Below are 20,738 nucleotides of genomic sequence, written 5' to 3'. Positions count from 1 at the left end.
TCTTGTCTTTGATATTTTTTACTTCAATTGACAGAAAATTATTCCCATGAAACAATATACAATGCTAAGAGAAAAATCACCCTTTGCTTCACCTGCTTTCATCTCGTGAACATAAATTATATATAACCTGTGATGAGCTGACGTATCTTCTTTCACTTGCAGCCAAAAAGCTTGAAAGCCCATGATACAGAAAAATGACAGGCAAGTACCTAAAACTCACATATACATAAGCTATTCTCTCGTTCTATGATTCAAATATGCAATTCTTTTGCGACCATCCATCTAGAAATTGAAATGTTTACTCAACATAAATGAACCGTTATGAGGCAAAGAGCTCCCCGCTGTGCTTTCTATTCATGCCTACATTTCCAAGCCCGACGTTTCCTGTAGGAAAGTGCTCAAAGTCTTTTTAGAAAGTCATCAGAATCCCTCCATGTGGTTATACGAGTATCATACACTCTTATTCTGAGACCTTGACTGGATTCTTGCATCAGGTTTCCATGACAACTCAAGTTGAAGGGTTGATGAAGAATGGGCAGCAGGAGCTGCAGCAGATGATGTCAGTCTTTAAGGATTGCTTCAACCCAAACTAGAAAATGTTCAAATTGAGTAAGTGATTTAAGAAAGATGGAACTAAAAATGAAGGTCTTTATAAATTCGACCGAGCTGGATGATAATTTCCCAAGGTTCTGTTCTATCTATTATTCAGCCAGCCTCCTTTAAAAATGTCCAGTATTTCATTCCTCACACTGTTATTTTTACTGTTTGCTGTTCAGTCGTGACAGAAGTCCAATAATTGTTTATTTGCTTTCTCTCTCCACTTGGTAACGCATTGCTGCAGACAGTGCATCACACAAATCGTCTGTCTGAAGGCAGCTGAGGAGTAAAGATGGACCACATTTGCTTTTTTAATTGAGAAGAATAAGTGATGGTTATTAAAACTACCAGAAAAATGTGGAAAAAGCATTTTTGGTTTACTGTCATTAATAACTGTAGAGTATGTAGAGAATAGAACACATTGCATTCTGGGTGCCCCATTGAAAAATTCAAGGTTTTTTATTTCTCATTAGACAATGGAATGCATTTAGCTTCCTCCATGCTACACTCACAGACAATGCATAAAAGGATTGGATGACTTGTGTCATCAACTTGTGTGATGAAAAGAAGATTAAACTCAACGTGCCCTTGTTCTAACTCAAAAAGTTGATTACAAGATACAAGAAGATCTTGCTATAGCTTGTTTACATGGACATACCAAAAACTCAATTACATTTGCTCAGCTTTATACCTTTATGCCCCACGTCACATGCCACACATGCACACAATGTAATATCAGCTTTTGTAATTATATGCAAACAGACTTTGTGGGAGTAAGGTTAGTGCAAACGTTAGTGGTATAGTAATGATAGTCTCTGTCCAGCTATTTGAGAATCACCAGGGTTTGATTGTTTTATGGATCTGTTGAACAAACCACGTTATTGGAGTGAAAGCTCAGTATTTTGCTGGAATCAAATCAGACTAAAACTCTGTGTATTAGTACTTTAAGGTGCTCTGGATAAAAGCTTCCTCCACGTAGTTTTATATTTAATCAAAATCTAAATGTCAAGTGAATACAGAAACCCGGTTATGGAGATTTTTCCTTGACATTCAAGTGTATTCTGACTGCTTTTAAGCACTTGGCTTTCGATGAAAACTAAAACTAAGTGAGCTCTAATACTTTGCTCTAGGCTTGTGTAATAATAGAGGATGTTCCTATTTCCATTTAGATGGATGATTTTTCTAGCGGTCTGAACTTAAAGTTAAAGTTCTTAAAATGTAAATCAAAACCAAATCCTATTATCAGTTAGCAAGGCAATTAATGTAGTCTTAGTACAGTAAGAGAGAAACTTGAATTTAGAATGTTCATGCTTGTACTTTTCTGTATAATTGTGAAACTAATGTTGAAAAATGTTATGTTTCTTTTGCTCCCTCTTCGTCGTGCTGCACACACACACACACAGGTGTGTGGTACACTGAAATGTGTTGAACAAGAAAATAGCTCAACAATAATAGCGCTAGTTATAAAATATAATGTATAAGATGGATAAAAGGTCCATCCATCCATCCATCGTCAACCGCTTATCCTGCGTACAGGGTCGCGGGGTGGAAAAAAGGTGACGCAGGCTTATCGCTATGGTTGAGCACATGCACCATGTTCAATGCTGAATCCTTATCACAGAGGCCCGGTTTGAATCCAGTGCCTGTCTTCTCCTCTCTCTCACCTCACTCATTTCCATTCTCTGCTCACCTGTTCTATCAGAAATAAAAAGGCAACAAAAATTAAGATTATATGGTGACTATTCACAATTATTTGAGTGTTTCAAGAACCACATCACATTACATTTAAAATAAATCTGAATTTGCCTTTCACAAACCCTGGACACTGTACAGTGTAAGAAAGGATTTGAGGCAGAGATTCTGCAGATTCCATAGATTTGACTAAAAGTTCCATAATAACTTGCACTGGGGTCTGTCGTCATTTATGCATCTCCCTGTTTGTCAACAGAGTTTCAAGTTCAAGTTTCTTTTATTACCACACAGCCAAGCTGGTGGAATGAGTTTTGACTGGTAACTGAGTCACCTTTGGTAACAGTTTCCCTGTAATTGTCATTACAGGATGGTCAATGTGAGCATATTAGCATCCTGACATTCGCATTTAGCTGCAGAGAGCCGCATGGCCTTAGACTGTTTCAATGAGCAGAGATAATACAAGTATTTTTTGACATAGTGCACAATGGGAAGGTTGAGGAAAATGTTGCACGTTTAGCGATTAAACCCGCTGTGACATAATTTTAAAGGGGTGGAGTCTAGACACTGCTGGAGGTGGTGAAGGGGTGAAGAGCAATGGCTGAAGATCTGGATGGATAAGATGAGGAGTGAGACTTCTGATGGGCTCACTGGAAGAACTAACTGGGAGGACTGGTTGTGATGCAGTCTGGAGGTGAATGGGGTGGAGGGGGGTTGCATCGATCTGAAACTGACCTGAAGCTAACAGCAGCAGATAAAAGAACAACTTTGACAGCAACAGAATGACTGGCTCACAGAGGTCGCGGCAAAATCAGATTGGATTAACTGAAAGAGTGAATGCCCTAAGTCAGCTGATTGAGTTGTAAGTGGGGACAGACACAGTCAGCGAGGGAGATTAATTAATAAATAGAGTAAGCATGAAGATGGTCTGTCTTCCTGATTGAATTTACGCTAAGCTCTATTAGTCTTGTAGCAGTAAGTAATGTTAGCCTATTTAGCAAGAAGCCTATGGATTCCTTCAGCTGTCACATTAACCATGATTGCCACATTGTAGTGCTCCCTCGAGAGTATAGCTTGATGAGTCCAGTAGCTCTGTCTTCCTAATTTACAACGTTAAACATAGAACCAGTGGCCCCAGAGAAATCTTATTCCTACTGCATATTTGTATATGGATGGTTGGACAATAAAGTTCTCTTGAGTCTAATCTGCATATTAAGATGAGATCACACTGCAGGCACACTCAAAATAAGGAGAATGCTTGTTATTACCAGGCGTAAATGCAGGGGCCCTGAGATCATTATGCAGATAAAGTATCCAGATGCAAATTGCATCTTAACACCAGGTGGAAATTGGGTCAATGTGTGTAAATGAAACAACTTACATGTACCAGGCTGGTAAACAAAACTAAAAAAAACACTAGTACATAATGACTTTAAATTCCCGTTCACATGTCTTAGGTTACCTCCATTATGGCCTCTAAAAATGCTTTTGCATAACAGGTAGGTTCTGTAGGTGATCTATACAAGTGCAAGGAAAAATACAATTTATTTTCCTTGAATTTCCATTCAAAAGCCAACATTACATTTCAAGAAGAAACAAGCAAATTAAAGAAAATTTAGGAGGTGGATCTGTCGTTTGCATCCATGCTGCCCACTCATTATGCCAGGCTGCCAGCTCTTCTATATATCACAGTAATTCATTAGATGAGCGAGGCGTGTCCTCCATAGTAATATGCCTATACTGGCCACTGTGATCGGAGTTATTACCAAATATTACTCAATGACACCCAACCTCATTCAGCAAACATACAGAGCTAAAGCTCCAAAAAATTAAATTAAATAAGGACATCGGGTTAACCAGCCCTTTCCCCGTGTGTTTGATACTTACTCACACAATCTCATTTGCCAGCCAGGCTATAAATGCCACTAAGTGGACAATATTCAGAGAGCCTCTATCACATCTCATTATTTTATTAACCTAAAGCAGACCAATCTGACACCTCAGTGTATTTGTCTGTCTGTCTGTCCTTCTTTGTGGCTTGTCCTCCTCTTTGCTTTTCCCTGTTTAAACAGAGAGAGTCACGATCTTGGTTGCCACAGTGCTGTTCGTCAGTCCCCAGGAGCTTTGAGGTATCTTGTGGTGATCAATCTTTATCCATTAAGCTTTCCAGAGTGGTGTTATGAGTAATAAACCAAACGTGTTCTTACAAACATGTGCACAATTTAGAAGGGAGGAAAAAAAACATTTTCTAAAATCACAACTGAGAAAGAAAAGTCCCAAATCCTCACCAGAAAAGAGACAACACTGGTTGTTCGTCCAAGTGCTTAAAACTGCTTCTATCTGTTTTCCTAACAACCTAGCTCTTTTGATCATGTGACTGTCTTCTTGACCGATTGTCCTCGAATGACTCTCTAAAGAGCAGTCAGAAGCAAAAGAAGTGCGGCGTTATTCTTGATGACGTTAACACAGAGGAAGACACAGAGAGGCTGTGCTCAGCTGTGAAAGTTAAAGCAGAAATCCCCAGCGTTACTGAAGGCCAAATGACTGTGTGAATTTTGACTGCAAAGACGAATGAATAATTTTTCATTGATCATCATTATCCAAGACAACAATCATACTGGGACTTTATTCACATCCCTTCTGTGTGCCTGAGGAGGATGTTGAAAAAAATTATATTGCACACAAGTGGAATTGCTAAGCTGCTTCATATGATGTTAAGAGATGGTTGTTTTAACATAGCACATTATTTATTTCACAAGTAAATCATTCTAGGTTAATTACAAACTGATTTGTACTGCATTTTTGCTTGCAATGTCACGAGTCTGTCTGTGTTTGCAATTATTTTTGCCATATCTGCTTTGTGTTCTGATTGTTGTTTCAGTCTGTTTGTGGTTCCATGTCTTGTGTTTCCTCTGCTCTGCATTAGTTCAGTTGTTACAGTTTATGTTTCATTTCCCGTTTTCTTATCTTATTTGTTGCTGTGTCTTGGTTCATGTCTTAAGTCCTGGTCCTGTGCTCCTGTCCTGATTTCTGTCCTTTTGGTAGTTCATGTATTCTGTGTTCTGTTTCAGTTATCTTGGTCTGAGTATCTGTCTATTTAGTCTGTTCTCCTGTCTTATTTTGAAATGGTCTGTGTAGGGTGTTTGTCATGTGCTTGGTTTTGGATTTGGTCTGTATGTTGGTCTGTTCTGTCCATGTACTTGTTTGTCCTCTCTGTATTTCGAGAACGGTTTGTAAAGGTGTTTGTCTTGAGTTTGTTCCTGTCTGTTAATGGTTTTGTATGTGTGTGCTCTGTCAGACTGGTCCGTGTCTCAGTGTCATGTTCTGTTTCCTGTTTTAGTTTGAAGTTGTCTGCAACTTAGCCTACATCATCCTGCAACAGGAAATACAGCCTAGAGCACTAAATGTATATTCATCCAAAAAATGTATCTGAAAATTGTCACGGTTACCTAACAAATGCACAATATGCTGTACTCCTGTCTGAGTAATGTTTGAGAAAAAATACAGTATTCAGCTGTTTCAGGAAATGAGTTAACCTAAAATTAAATTATATATATCCGTGAGCTGTTTTTTATAATAATAATTCCAGATGGCATATCTTCAGATCAACACAGTGTGTGCTGCTCAACCTGCAGTGAAGAAGCAAAGGCATGGAAAAAGCCACAGACTATGCTGTGAGGTGAAATTGTCCCGGCAGGCAAATGGCTATTAACTGCTAAGTGTGAACAAGGCAATACAGAACACACGTATGCTGAAACATTGTTGGATTTACCACTGCTGAAGTTTAGTGAAAAACAAATTACCTCTGATGTGTTCAAATTAAAACTGCCAGTGGTACTTGAGTCAAATGAACAGTTGCTGAAGTTGTTGTCTTCTGGGCATACCTTGTGATTTATGTGATACTTTCTTTCCAACATATTATATTTAGTGGTGGGGAGCGAGGGAATGATGGCACAGTGTAACCCTTGGAAAGTGAAAGAAATGAGTGTTGGTGTGGGTCTCTATCAAACATAATTATAGAGCTGCAACAGGGGTGGATGCTTTGTGCCATTTGCTGCTTTTATGAAACAGCCTTATCCGATGCCATTAACTTTTCAGACTAAGCAATAAGCTGAAAATGTGCTTGGGAACCATATGTACCCAAAAACAATATAAATCTGAACCCAAACATACTGCAGTACTACTTTAATCCAGCTCTAAACTGATGCACAGACCTTTAATCTCATTGATGTTGTGTTGTGTGCCTCCTGCTCTGTGCCTCTAAAAACATCCAATTGTATTTGGTGTCATGAACCGTATTACCAATACAGTCATTGCTCTGATTGCAGGAAATTTCCTTAATCCGTGCATTTGTTGTCTTTCACCGAACCGGTTTTGTTGAGAAATGCAACAAACTCCTATTCCTCTAACCCTTAATATGTGCCGTGTTATCGGTCAGGGACTTTGAGCTAAAAGGTTGCTGCGTCATTTGTTCTGAAATATAGTGAATTAGTTATCTCTGGAGAGATCAATTCTAACAATAATAATTACCTGTGGAAGAGTCCAGTCAGGACATGACATGGTTCCATTTGGGCCATTTTCTCCCATAGCAGGGGTTGATCATACTGCTGTGTGGTTAAGTGAAATTGCTTGAATAATTTAGCTGATTTATGTGGTTTTAGGAACTTTAATGCCTTCTCTGTCTACATCAAGTTGCATGTAGGTGAGTTTGCAGTAGGTTCTGTAGGATCTGTGTAGGTGTATTTACTTTAGCCTGTGGAATGGAAAATGAACAATGCTTGCACAGAGGATAGTTATTCCAAATGCTTCAGTTTCAGAGACTGTATGAAATCGCTGGAAAGCACATGGGTGTGCAATACTGGACCAGAGCTTTATAGTGACTTTCAGCTCATTGTTTGTCTGTCCTGCTGCAACTTCACTGTTTTGGTTCACTCTTACCGCTCTCATAGCTTGGTTTTCAGCTGCAGCAGACAGATGTTTTTAGAGAAAAAGCTCCAACTGTACACTACACGGAGAGCAGCAAACAGCAGGCAGACACAGTGGAGCATTTACCAGCTAAATGTGATTAGTACTGGACTTACATTCATCATGAACATGGCTCCAAAGAAATGCTAATGTTGCTTCGTAACTGCTGGATGTGTATATGTTCCCAAGGGGCCAAAAAATCAGGTAATGCAGGTTTAAGGTGCTTTCAGACAGCAAATGTTGCCGCCACCTCCTCTATTGTTTTCAACATAATCCTGACCATTGTGGGTGGCAGCAGGGATGAGGGAGAGAGTGGCTGCTGCTCCCGTCAATGTTCATGCCTATTTGCCAGTGCTATTGGACTTATGGTTTAACTTTTCCAACTTGCCATCTCGGCCTGCTGTGTGACCATGGCAACCCCAGAAACCATACTGAGGGAAATAAAACAGAAAATGATTTCCCTGAATTATACATCTCTTCACCAGCAGTGAACAAAGAAGAGAAACGTATTGGAGCAACATCAACTTCAGAGTTTGGTTACCTGGTCTGGGACAACAATGTTTTATCATCAACAGTTACCAAAACTTTACTCTTCTTTAATGGCTGAGTGCTAGTCATTATTTAGTTTGGAGTGGGGATAAAAACAGAGGTGTTTCTGTCTGTACCTGTGCACAGCTGGAACATGGAGTAAGTGCTTTTCCCTGCATGATAGATAGTCCAAGCAGGAGTTGGATAAAGTCCGTCACCACTGTAGAAATATAATCGTTTTTTGCACTGAAATTCAGGTCGTTGGTGTGTATATGCATAGAAAATACCTTCCTTTTAGTTGTATCTTGAAGTTGGATATTTTTCAAATTAAATTGAAGTTAAACCCTTAAGATAAGCAAGATTTAAGGTTACTTTTAGCAATTGTCTGATGCAACAACTTTTTTAGCTGTCGCAATTTTTACTTTTTACTTGGGATGTTATTTCATCGAGACAACAAAGAGTGACATTTAGGAGGACATTACCAGTCTAAACCAAATAGAACGGTGTAGAAATACTGATTAAGTTTCTATTAATACAGAACTTTTTACACCTATATTAATAAAACACAGTTACAAATATATTGCAACTATTATGTAAGTAATCAGATTTAAATATATTCAAGCACATGTGTGTCTGCATTTTTGGATATAACATGATGAATAGAATCCATAGCACACGGGAGATTGATTGCTGAATTTGTGGTGGAAGAACTAAACCTTTGGAATACATAAATGAGAAAATAGAAGCTGCAGCACACGGTGGTTGAGATAAAATCCCAAAGCTCAATTTTTCCAGTCAATTTCTGCTCCCATTTTGACATACCTGGCAGCTTCTCATCTGCACTCAATGGTGCAAAATGAGGTAACTGGATAAGTAATTCTACTGCAGAGCCAGGTAAAGTCATTCAGCCATTTGTTCACAGTAATGGGTTCCCACTCTCATTGAAGTAGCTCTGTCTGTTTGCAAGGATAGACCTGATAATGAGTCAAAATTAATTACTTTTAAATTAAATTATGGATATTTTGCTGTCTTAGGCAATGTCAGTGGCACCATTGAGTAAGATGAGGCTTTTCATAGTGTCAGAATTTAGCCCACCATACGTACATATTACATACAGGATATACCTCTATTTCAAATACAACAAATGCTGTGAAGAAACTACAACAACATTGAGAGCAAATAAGGACTGTAGGACAGTCTGACAACCATTGTAAAATTAAATTTGTGACTGATGATCCCAAATCCTGAACAGGGCAATAAATTATACTTAGATAATGTGAATAATTGTTATGCAGAGCACTCCTTTGTCCGCTTTGGTTCAAGGTGATCTCATATGAGACAAAGTTGCCAGACTACAAATCTGTACAAATGTAACCCATTGCTGCAAATTAAAATTAAAGTGTGTATGCACCGTGTATGTGCTTGAAAGGTTGAGTTGGCCTTTGGTTTTTTCATTTTCCAGTGTGTATTCATGTGTCTGCGTGGGCATGTGTGTGCCCTTAAGGTCAAATTGACCAATTTCTAGTGTGTCCACAGTATGTGTGGCTCTCTTTAATGAAGCCTGATTTCCTGCTGTTGAGTCAAAGCTAAAAACAGTACAAATTCACTCTAGCTGCAGCATAGAGAGGACATTTTAGAGCCAGTATGTTAGGGAGAAATAAAACAACATTCTCTCCATATTCTTCCATTGCCTCAAATTGGAAATTAAAAGTCAAACTTGTATGTATGTTCTGCCTTTTCTATCCATGTAGGTGCGAAGCCAAGCAAGTAAGCAAGAAACTACAATGCAGTATTATGGCCACTGTTAGGAAAGGAATGGGTTATTATAACTTTTTCCTCATAAAATAACAATTTTACAAGAAAAGCTTGAGAAAACAATATTGGAATATCTCATGAATAAAGAAGTGCGAGTTTATGAGAAAAGGGTTGCTTCAAGAACAAATTTCATATGTTATGCTTAAATTAGGTTGATTTCTGACCCTTTCTGACTGTTCTGTTTGATCGGACTTGTTTTTAAATGGTTTCTTTCGATATTACAGGAGAAATTACTTCCTAGGATGAGGACCTAATGGTTAGTTGGCGAATGTAGTTCAAATCAAATCCACAAGCATAATGTACGCAGGACCTCAGTACAACCCAGGCATCTTCTTATTAAACTGCTAAAAGTGAAACTATGGACTTAAGTCAAAAGTAGAATCACTCACAGACAGAGGCAAGCACACACCTTTTGAGATATATTTACTTCAACACATTTGTCATCATGAATAATACATTTCCTGAGTGAATATGTACAAATAAGAATAGAGTAGTTTCAGCATACTATTCGCAGCTGCTGCTTTCTCATAAGCTGTTCTCCAAACACAACTTTTAAAGGATATTAGATATAAGTAACAAATAAAATGTACTGAAAACATGAAAAGTTTTTCAAGAGTAATATTTGTCAGAAAAAGAAATCAAAGGATTTTTAATAATGAACATTATGGCAAATGTAGGGTAAATCCAATCTCTGATTTGCTATCCCAGCCCTAAGTGTACAAGTGATTATTCATGTAATCAAAGCTGCTCAACGTGCTTCAACACTTTGCTTGAAGTAGGAGACAGTCTCTTTATGAATGTGTTCTCCTATGTTTGGCTCTTAAAGCATTCTCAAATGTAATTCTTGTCCCAAAGAATGAAAAATTAATAATCTTATTTAGTATTGGAATTTTATTAACCACAACAGTGACCCTCTCTGGCATTACACAGGACACATGAATGCCCAGAGAACAATTCAGCGATTGATCAGTCGAGAATTCTAGTTCAAGGGTTCAGCTCGAAAATAAGTTTTAAAATCAGGCATTCAGGCATAACAGCTTTTTTCCCAGTTCGTTTCTGTGTTACAGAAGTGCTACTACCCATGGAAAGTACAGATATGCTTAATCTATCAAACATGATCATGAAATGTGGGATTTTCAACTAGGTGGAAATGCAGAAAATCTAAATTTTTGCGTTTATTATAGATAGGATAGTGGATAGGGAAATGAGGGAGAGAAAGAGGGATGACATGCTGCAAAGGGCGGCACGCTGGATTCAAATCTAAAATCTCCATCTTTCCTGGATAATTCAACACAAAAATATTGCCAGGCGCAAAATAACAACCATCCGTGACAATGCAGAAAATCTCAGCACAAATGAAAACAAACAAGTTATCTAATAGCCAGTAAAATATCCAAACTTTGTGCTCTTGTCTGCTTTCTTGGTAAATAGCCCTGTATACTCTTAAAAGTAAAAGTCTCTGTTTTTATCTTTCCCAGCAGCCACAGGATTGACACCTCCGCAGAGAAGTTTAGGGAGTTTTTGCTGTTCATTATGCAAAAACCTTTTGCAGAAACATATCCCAGGAAAATACTCCAGTAGAACATGCCATTTTAACTGCCCCTTAAGCACAGGTTTGATATCTCAGCATCAGCACTGAGATAGATGAGATTTTGTCCGTCCTGTCATATTTAATATTATTAATATTTCCGTAAAACTTCAATTAATAGCCGAGTCCCAAATAGCCACCTATCCCGTTTACTGGCCTGGTGTGGGAACACATTTTAACAAATAAACGCTTGCTTCAATTTAACGCCTGGTCAAGTTCTTTGGATGTATAAAACCTCTTAAACCCCGCGGGGTCGCCTGCTTTAGCTGCTTCTAAGCTGCTTAGATTAATACAAATATTTTAATACAAATATTTGAACGTATTATCAATATGTCCGTATGAACATGCTACAAATCGTTAGATTCTCCACAATTCAATAGTTCAGTTCATTTAGGGGAAACAACAAGCCCCAAAGTCTAATTCTTTACCTGTGTGTACCTGTAAATCTAAGATTTACAGGGGCAACCTGCCTGGTCCAAGAGAGCCCAAATGTGTCTTTTCCTTGATTATTTATCTGCCTTTAGTCTGTAAGGGTCCATGCATCAAAAGAATCAAAACAGCTTTTCATAAAAAGTATTTCAAGTTGTGAATCCTGTTCAAACACACCTGTTTTGACATCCTGCTAACTTCCTTTAAAATTTAAACAGATCCTCACAGTAAAACTTTCAATGTCTTAAATCTTTCTGCTTGTCTCACTCCCTTTTTGCATTCATGTGAAGGGTTCAGTGCATTAAGAGCTTTCCTTGTCAGTCTGAACTACCCCTAACCAGAAGTGTGGGTACCAGACAACAGTGGTTAGAGAATTACCAGTAAAGTAAGTAAAGTAAAAGTCCTGCACTCAAAAGCCTACTAAAAGTACAGAAGTATTATCAGTAAAATGTTATTAAAGTATCAGTAGTAAAAGTGTTTAGAAATGCTTTGTACATTAGGGATTATAATTACTTAAGTACTTTAATTGTTTAATGGAGCCCCAAAATTCATATTCTCTCAAGGTGGAGTGGTCTACACAGCTGAAAAGGGGTCTTTATGCGAAGTAACAGGGGTGGTGATGGAGCAGTGAATAAGACGCATGCCTGGGTTCAACTTCCCACTATGACACGTCCACCAATGTGTCCCTGAGCAAGACACTAAACCCCTAGTTGCTCCAGAGGCATGCAACCTCTGACATAAATAACAATTGTAGAAACATAAATAGCAATTGTAAATGTCTGCATCACCCATCAATTTGGTTATTTATATTTTTTCCAAAAAAGTCTGTTTTGACAGCTGACAATTGTTCAGACATTTCAGCTGAGATTTAATTGTCACAATACAGCAATTTACAATTGTCTGATCACTATAGTCAAGCATAGCTGTTGTCAGCAAGAATGCTGTTGTTCCAGTTGATCATACTCTATCCTCCTCCTGTCCTCAGGAGCTTGGACTGTGGAGCTGAGCTTGCTAAATTCAAACTCCCAAGAGGATGGGTCTGAACTTGGTCTCTGTTTTGAGAAAGTCCTTGAGTCACTTTCTTCATTCTCTCTCGTACTGTGTTTCTCTCCGTGGTGCTGAAACAGTTGAACTCGTTCTCTCTTGCTGCTTCTAAATTGAATACGCACAAGAACAAATTAATTAATTAAATGTATATCTGTAAAACCACTACTAACTCTGTGATGAGAACAAACACTGTACATCTGTGCAAGAAGTTCATGGAGTAGAAATGAAAATAATCTTAAAGGCCCCAGAGGCATGAAGAGCTCAGGATGACATCATTATGTCCTTGGTACTCCTGAATCAGCCCAAAATGAATAGCAAATCCTATTAAAATTTGAAGGTAAGAATTACGTGTGTGCTAATGTTTCATGAATAAAGCCAAAATCTTTCTCTTCATGCAGCTGAAGCGCAATTCATGGATCCATATTGTGCATCTGCATCTATCTCTCACTCTATAACCCCAGTCCCAAAATAGTGTTATTTTGCCCTGTGGCCAGTTGGAGTGATTTTCTATTTGACCTTTAAGGGGAAGACAAAGAGTAGTGCAGTCCGCCTTCCTTTAATCAAGGAATGCACAAAGATCAAGTGTTTTTTACCCTCCATAAGCTTGGAAAAGGTCAGCCATGCCGTTATCCTGTGTTTTTGAAAGGAAACACTATATATCTGCATCAAACAGAAGTCGCTTTCATGTACCCTATACCTTTACAATAATAAAGGATTGTCTTGCAGGCCAATTTTAATTTAAGTTCAGGATACACATTAAAATTTCAGGTGTAGACATATCAGTACGGTCAGACTTGTGGTGCATCACAAGTCACTAATAAAGTATTCTCGCAGCCCTTTTCAGCTTCTGATTTAAATGCTTAACAGCATACATTCCTTAAGTCCTGGAGGCCTTTTAAGTTACAAAAGACACTGTCAGAGCTGTATACAGTGAATTTCTGTACACAGAAATGATTTCTATCATTCCATCGATCATTTCAACATGCTACGACAGAGTGCCATAAATCTGTCGCTGTGATTTCCACTGTTGTTCATAGCTTTCTGTAAAGCGTCGATCCAGCAGATTGCCATTAGTGCTGATTGCTGTTTAGTTTTATTCCACACCCGCATGGTTCGTTTCCTGGAAGGGTGCTAGCTACGCTTGGTCTGATGCCATTTTTAGGAGGACATTTTTCAAGAGGAGTGTGAAAAGTGTTGGTGCAGGAACTAAAGGTGTAAAATTGAGAATAGTTATGTTGCGGCATATTGCAGCTTTGAGTGGAATACGGGGTTATAACAAGGAACTATAAATTGATCATTATATCAGGAATTTAATTATGTTGTTTGTGTTTGTCATTGAACTAACAGAATTACTGACCACTTGCTTAGACATAAAAGGTCGTCTTTAGGTAGGTATTATAGGTAAAACGTTGCAAATCTCCTCTAGTGTTATCTTATCTGCATCACAAAAGAAAAGTGAATTAAAGGTTAAGTTGAAAGGGTAGATCTCTGTAGGCATTTACATGTTAGATATGAAGGTTTTGATTGTTTTTATCCATGCACATGCTCTACACCTTTACCATGGTAACAGCCTTTAACAGGTATTTCATCGAGAGGAGAAGCAGCCTTGACTGTGGTTTCCTTTTGTGCTCATATAATCACAGTATCTCCCCCTGATGCATTAGGCTGATTAATTTCTCAAGATTCTGAATTAGAAGAAGCAGTTTTCCCACAGAAACCATAGCTAGTAGTGAACTATATATTATAATAATAAATCTTTAATCTTGGTCAACACTTATTACTCCTACAGGTACTTTAAAAGGAATGATTGGCAGTACCAGCACAATTACAAGAGAGTTGCTGTAATGACTAATGGCTGTTTACTTCTTTGTGTTTTGTAGTATTGTTTATTAAATAGGTTTTAAATGCACTTGGTCTAAGACTTAGAGCGTTGAGTGGTTTTTGGTGTGTTAAAGACTGTTCTTCTGTTTAAACTGTAAATGTTTAGTTGTGAGGTTGGCTTGTACTTTCAATCCTTTTTGTTACAGAGTTCATATTATGCATCTTGGCTTCAACCTGATCACTCCCCACAACCATATAACATGCTAACAAAGCATAGATTGGGAGTGATGGGGATAAACCTTGCCTCCAAGCTATTTTAACAAATTTTTTGTATGTGGCAAGGTGGTAAAGTTAATGATATATAAATTTCACTGTCTCAATCCCCAGTCTGTGCTGTGCTGAGTTAAGTAGTGAAAAATTCAATGATCATCAAGCCACATTATCTATTTACTGTATATTACTCTCATTTTTGAAAAGTTACTAAAAAATAAACAAGCTTTGGCTTATGATGACAATTTTGCAAAATTAGTTTGGGGTAAGTATGTTTTCTTACCCATATCAGCAAACCCCCTTTACTTCTTCATGTAAAGAAAGAAAATGAGAAATATGCAGCATTGCTTTTACAGAGGACTAACAGAAAGCATCCTGACTGGAAACATAACTAACATGGGATGTGCACGGCCCAGGACCATAGGGCTCTGCCGCGGGTGATTAAAACTGCTCAGAAGATCATTGGTTCCCACCTCCAAAGCATCAGTGATATCGGTGAGGATACTGAAGGACAGTACTCATCCAGCCACAGCCTGTTCACCCTGCTGCCTTCTGGATAAGAGATATAGAAGCTGGGGCACCATCAAACTGCAGAGCAGCTTTTCCCCCAAGCTATCAGACTTTTAAGTTCTAATTCATACTCAGCACTGCTCCATTGATCATAGTTTATTTCTGTTTACCATTTTTTTTACAATTGATTCTATTTTAATTAGTTCTGGGCAACGATTAAAAATTTTACTGGGGATTAATCACATGATTTTCTTGTGATTAATCGCAATTAATCAATTCTAAAGAACTGTATTGCGCAATTTTTATTTAAATGCACTGCTAAATACACAAAAGTGCAATAACATGTGGTTTGGAAAACACATTAAACAAATAAGCTGCTTTTACCAGCAGTATTCGATTTACATTACAGTCCCTTTTCTTGTAAATCTCAACTTAACCATTAATGTAATCAAATCAAATATTAAACCAAAGCTATTTGCCACTGCCAGGGCATTACCTTGTATCTAGCTTGTTAAAACAAGTTACCATCAGAATCCAGTTTTCTTGGGGAGTTTTTCTGAACAGGTATCAGCAGAAACATTTTTCTCTCATCAGGGAGTAGCGAAAACAGTGAGTCTATGTTCAGTAGGCCTATCAACTTTCCCTGTTAGTGAGGTGAAGTGGTGGAGCATAAGGTGTAGCGACAAGTGGGTGCGTTCCTGTGAAACTGTCGCGGTGGTGCTCGCCTCACACACACGTTGAATTGTCTTCAACTTTTTGTACGCAAAGCGGTGTACAAATCATTTGGAAGAGAGACTGATCCTCGCTGTTGGTGAGTTTACAGAATCTAAATAGTTATCAGGACATCAACAGGAGGGAATTCACAGGGCAGAGCATCCCTGCAAAACTAGGCGGCGTGCTGTTCTCCCCATGCACGTGCAGAGGGGGGTGCAATGGGTGCTTGAGCACCTGCCCTTTTGCCCTTTGATGCCCAAAGTGCCCTTTTGTCAATGACAAATTTAATTAATTAATTTTTACATTTGTAAAGGTCCTTTTGTGAAGGCCTGCCGAATCAAACTATTAGTAAAATGAATTAATAATAATTTCGCAGTAAATAAAATGACCCACATTATGACCTTTCACCTGATGATCTCATCCGTGACGAGCTCTGACTACAGGACACCTGCGATTCCGCCGGTAAGATGGGTTTGCCGCAATGTGCTTGTTGTGGGTTGTTGGATGTATTTTACAAGAAACACGCAAAGAGAGCAGCACAGTAGTTGTATATTGCTGTGTGTCGCCTGTAGAAGTAACATTAGCTGCCGACTAAAACTGTGCCGACAGCTAACGTTACTTTTGCACACAGATAAACAAAGGTGCTCTGTTCACTTCGTTCTTGCTCTTTGAGGGAGAAAAGTTTCACGGGCGTCGCGAGGTATTGTATTTTTTATGTCATTGGATTAAAAACCTTTCACTTGAACTAGGATTATTACAATAACTTAATAAAAAACGTAGTGTGCCTTAAAATAATTATAACAACTTTGGTAAAACAGGTTTATTACTTATTCCTCCGAATTATAGCCTACTTATCAGCCCTTTTTAAAACGATCATTTAAATCAGAACAGTAAAAAATGAAGAAGAAATGGCCCTATATAGATTTCAGACAAAGGTATGAAATGTTAATGTGAAAGGTAAATGCTGCTCTGTCATGGTTATTATGGGCCAACAGAATGAACACACACACATCTTTTTAGATTTATGATTGGACATATAGTCAATCAAAATCCAAATATATCTCAGATTCACAATGCAATATATAAAATCATTATCACAATATTGCCTATACACACACACACACACACACACACACACACACACACACACCTGTCTATAGATTTGTCTCCCTTCCCAGATTATTTCCCACAGTTTTTTGAACCTGGTATCTTATTTCCTCTACCTGCGGCTCTCGGTGTGCAGCAGTCTCTGTGAGCATCTCCCTCTTATTTTCTCATAGCAGTCAGCCTTGGCAGCAGCTGCAGCTACAGCAGGTCAGTCATAGTGAGCCGGTCCCAAATACTGTCAGCAATCTTTACATCTTGTCATGGTCACATATTTGTTTCATCAGCTAATATATATCCTGTTTGTTATAATATCTCTAGTTACAGATCACTTCCAGTAGTATCAGCAGCAACAAAGCAGCAGCAGCAGCATCCCCAGCAACCCCTCAACAGAAACTGTTCCCTGTAAGTTATGTCAGCCCACCGTGTTTTAAAGCTAGATCTGGGTATTCCCTGTGTTTCTTTTTCAAAACTGTGTTTCACAGCATTTGTTGATGTATCGATACGGAAGCATCTGTATACGCATATAATCAAGGAATACATAACAATATATTTCTGTATGGATATTTTGAGAACAGCCCTATTTAAATCCTTGTTCCATGTGCCCCTGTTATTCTTTGAGCACCTGCCCTTCCATAGGTCTCTGCACGGCCCTGGTTCTCCCACACTCTGCAGCCAAGAAGTCTGCCGAAGCCTCCCTCCGCTGCTTGTTTGGGTGGGTGATTTGCAAGCTGATCAACATCCTACCCCTCCTGTTACCCATGGTTTGACTGTATGTGTATTCAGAGCCAGTGAGCAATGGATTTTCAAAATAATAATTTAAAAACAAAACTGTGTTAATGTGGAATCGGAGTGTGGAATTGGAGTATGTTAACTATCAACGCTAGGCATTGTTTAATACAATTTAACATCCTACATAGACTTCACTACTAACGTATTCTCAGAGGTGTCCCTAGTGTGTAAGAAATGTTGTCAGAGGTACTTCATAGCTATGCCTTGCTTGAATCAAATACCTCTTCTTTTGAAGCTACTCAAAATTCTGATAATTCCAGACCTATTTTGATCGTTCTTGGAACTTCTGAGGATTTACAGTAAGTAAACTGCAAACTACTTAGCAGTGACTCCTGTCCCATGGCATACTTAATACAAATAAGCTCATACTAATGTTGTAACATTGTGGTTTAGATTGTATGTGTATCTATTATGTATTTAATAAAGAAGCATTATATTTGTTAGGTTTAACACCCAAGAGCGGACACATACTCGATGGTGGAAGTCTTTAATGACAATAGTTAAGCTGATAGGGGGATGCAGGGCTGACAATGGCAGGAGGCGGGCAGGCAGATGGGTGGTGGAGATGGCTGAGCGAAGATGGTCTGAGTAGAAGATGTGGGCAGTTGCTGGGAACATGTGAGATGCCGGCACTGGAACACTTGAGCACAGGAAAAATGTGGAGGCAACAGTCACAAAAACACTACAGGTTTCACTGAAGAAAATATTTTAGGCTGAGAGCTGCGTTACCACTGAGCAGTAAAAATCTGGCAATGAATGACAGGAGACCAAAAGAATTTAAGCCAGAAGGCTTGATGAGTAGATCGCCAGCAGGTGTGTGGAGGAGAACCAGGCGCCACAAAACAAAATATATGCCCACAACACAAACACACACAGACACACAAGGGGAGATTGAAGGGAAAAACACAGCAGAAACACAGAACACAGCTTGAGTCACGGACGAACCATGACAATATTATATTACATTGTTATGTGTGACTACAATGATGGTACTTAACAATAGAAATATTTGAAACAGAGGTAACTGCACTTTTCTGTCTGATTGCTTGGTTTCAAAGCAAGTGTCACATAACAGCAATCATATTGTTGTTTTTATTTGTCTGATATTATCAGAGTTTTAAACCCTGCCTGTCTTTTGTTTGCTGAAGCTCTAAATCAGCTGTTGGTGGACTTGTCGCTCATTACAATCTAAGAGTTTCTGATTGATGACCAAAGATTTAAACACATTTCTTTCACAACTGTCTGGGACAGCACAAAATCGGAGCCAGAGAGATTTATTCCCCAGGACAATAACATTCAACTGAATTCTGACAGTGACAGATAGCTAGAGGAGGTTTCTGAGGACTCAAATATCAACTGTATTATGAATTATCTGCAGTCTATGAGAATTGCAATAATCCAGAAAACTGCATGAGTTCTTAGAGCCAGACAGAAGATAGAAGAGAAAAAACTCCTGATCTCTCAGACATTAAAATGCAGAGGCAGTATATGTTGCTATATTTGGGTGTGCTTGGAGCATAGTGAGCATAGTAACGGACAGCCAAGAAGGGGGATTTGCTGCAGGGGATATGGCAGTGCAGCAATATTTTTCTGTATATAATAATTTCATAATTACAGTACGATGAGTGGATAATTAATGGAGTGAGTACTTTTTACTCACTCCTGGAATGTATGTTTTGTTGAAATAGTCACTACATAATTACTTAAGTGATAACATTAACAATATATTATTTCCTGCAGTTAGTTAACAAAATTTTGCAAATGTTGAAAAAAACACATGCATAATGTGAATAATAATTGCTTATTGTATTATTTAATGGCACTAACTACCTTTTTTTTACCACTAATTACCTCACAATTGCCAAATATACAAAGAGCTCGTTACCACACTGAGTGCTATTCAGCCTCCCATAACTTAATTCATGTTTGGTCTTTATACTGAAATCGATTATTCCCATGAAAGTGACCTTTCACTGCAGGTTATCCATCTTTATCATCACTGACATCTGTTAATCCAAAAAATATTTTCTCTTGAGACAGCACTCTGTGTTGAAACAGGCTAATTAGGGCTGAATATTGATTTGTCATTAGCAACAATGTTGCTAGTTTTTATTTTGAGGCAAGATTTTTAGCCTGTTTACTGCAAGAAGCTGATACTAATTGATATGACAGTCGATATTTTGTGAGCAAATTAAGCAAGTTGCTGATTTACCAACGAGGTTGTTAGAGAGCTGGAGATGCATTTTATCACCAAATCTATAATCAGATCTTTAATGGCATGCTCTCAACGTGACATGTATGAGTTTGTTTAACACTGTAAAGCATGGTGATATGGAAACATATAGAAAAGGTTTCTTCGGGACACAACGCAATCCATTCACTGGTTTCTTGGTCAGCAGCTTTAATGAACATAGCCTAGTATAATCTTTCATTAATTTCCAGCCAAATTCATTTGTAAGACAGCCAGTGCTGAAAAGTAAGCTTTTCATGTAGCTTTGTTTTTTTTTTTTATCCATCCAACTCTACATGCTTGACTTTACACTCATGAAAGTCAGAGCAGAATGAAAGCACTATCTGTCAAATATCCCTTTTCTGAAAGATGTAGAGAAGTGTGATCAGGTGGTGAGGTAAATGCACTTTTTGTCATTGCAGTTATATTTATACAGATGTTATAAAATACCATCAGTTAAAAAAGAGCAGACCTTGAAACTTGGCAGATATTACACTATCAAGTTAGTTAAAGTTGGCATGCAAGAAAACCTTGAAACAACTTGACTTTCACACTGAGACATGATTATGTCACCTCTTATGCAGTTCCCTGAGTGGCATCTTCAGGTTCATTTTGAGTGGATAACTGGCTTTTAATCTA

General features: G+C 38.3%; 1 long non-coding RNA gene across 1 annotated transcript; it reads left to right on the top strand.

Annotated features, from left to right (window-relative positions):
* Positions 1-557: 557 nt before the first annotated feature.
* On the top strand, positions 558-965 carry LOC123964628. Its single transcript, XR_006823504.1, has 2 exons — positions 558-609; positions 842-965. It is a non-coding gene; the product is annotated as an uncharacterized LOC123964628 (long non-coding RNA).
* The last annotated feature ends 19,773 nt before the right edge of the window (positions 966-20,738 follow it).

Source organism: Micropterus dolomieu, linkage group LG01 (genome assembly GCF_021292245.1).
Source record: "Micropterus dolomieu isolate WLL.071019.BEF.003 ecotype Adirondacks linkage group LG01, ASM2129224v1, whole genome shotgun sequence".
NCBI lineage: Eukaryota > Metazoa > Chordata > Actinopteri > Centrarchiformes > Centrarchidae > Micropterus > Micropterus dolomieu.
The sequence above is the reverse complement of the archived record's forward strand: the minus strand, read 5'-3'. Positions and strand labels throughout refer to the sequence as shown.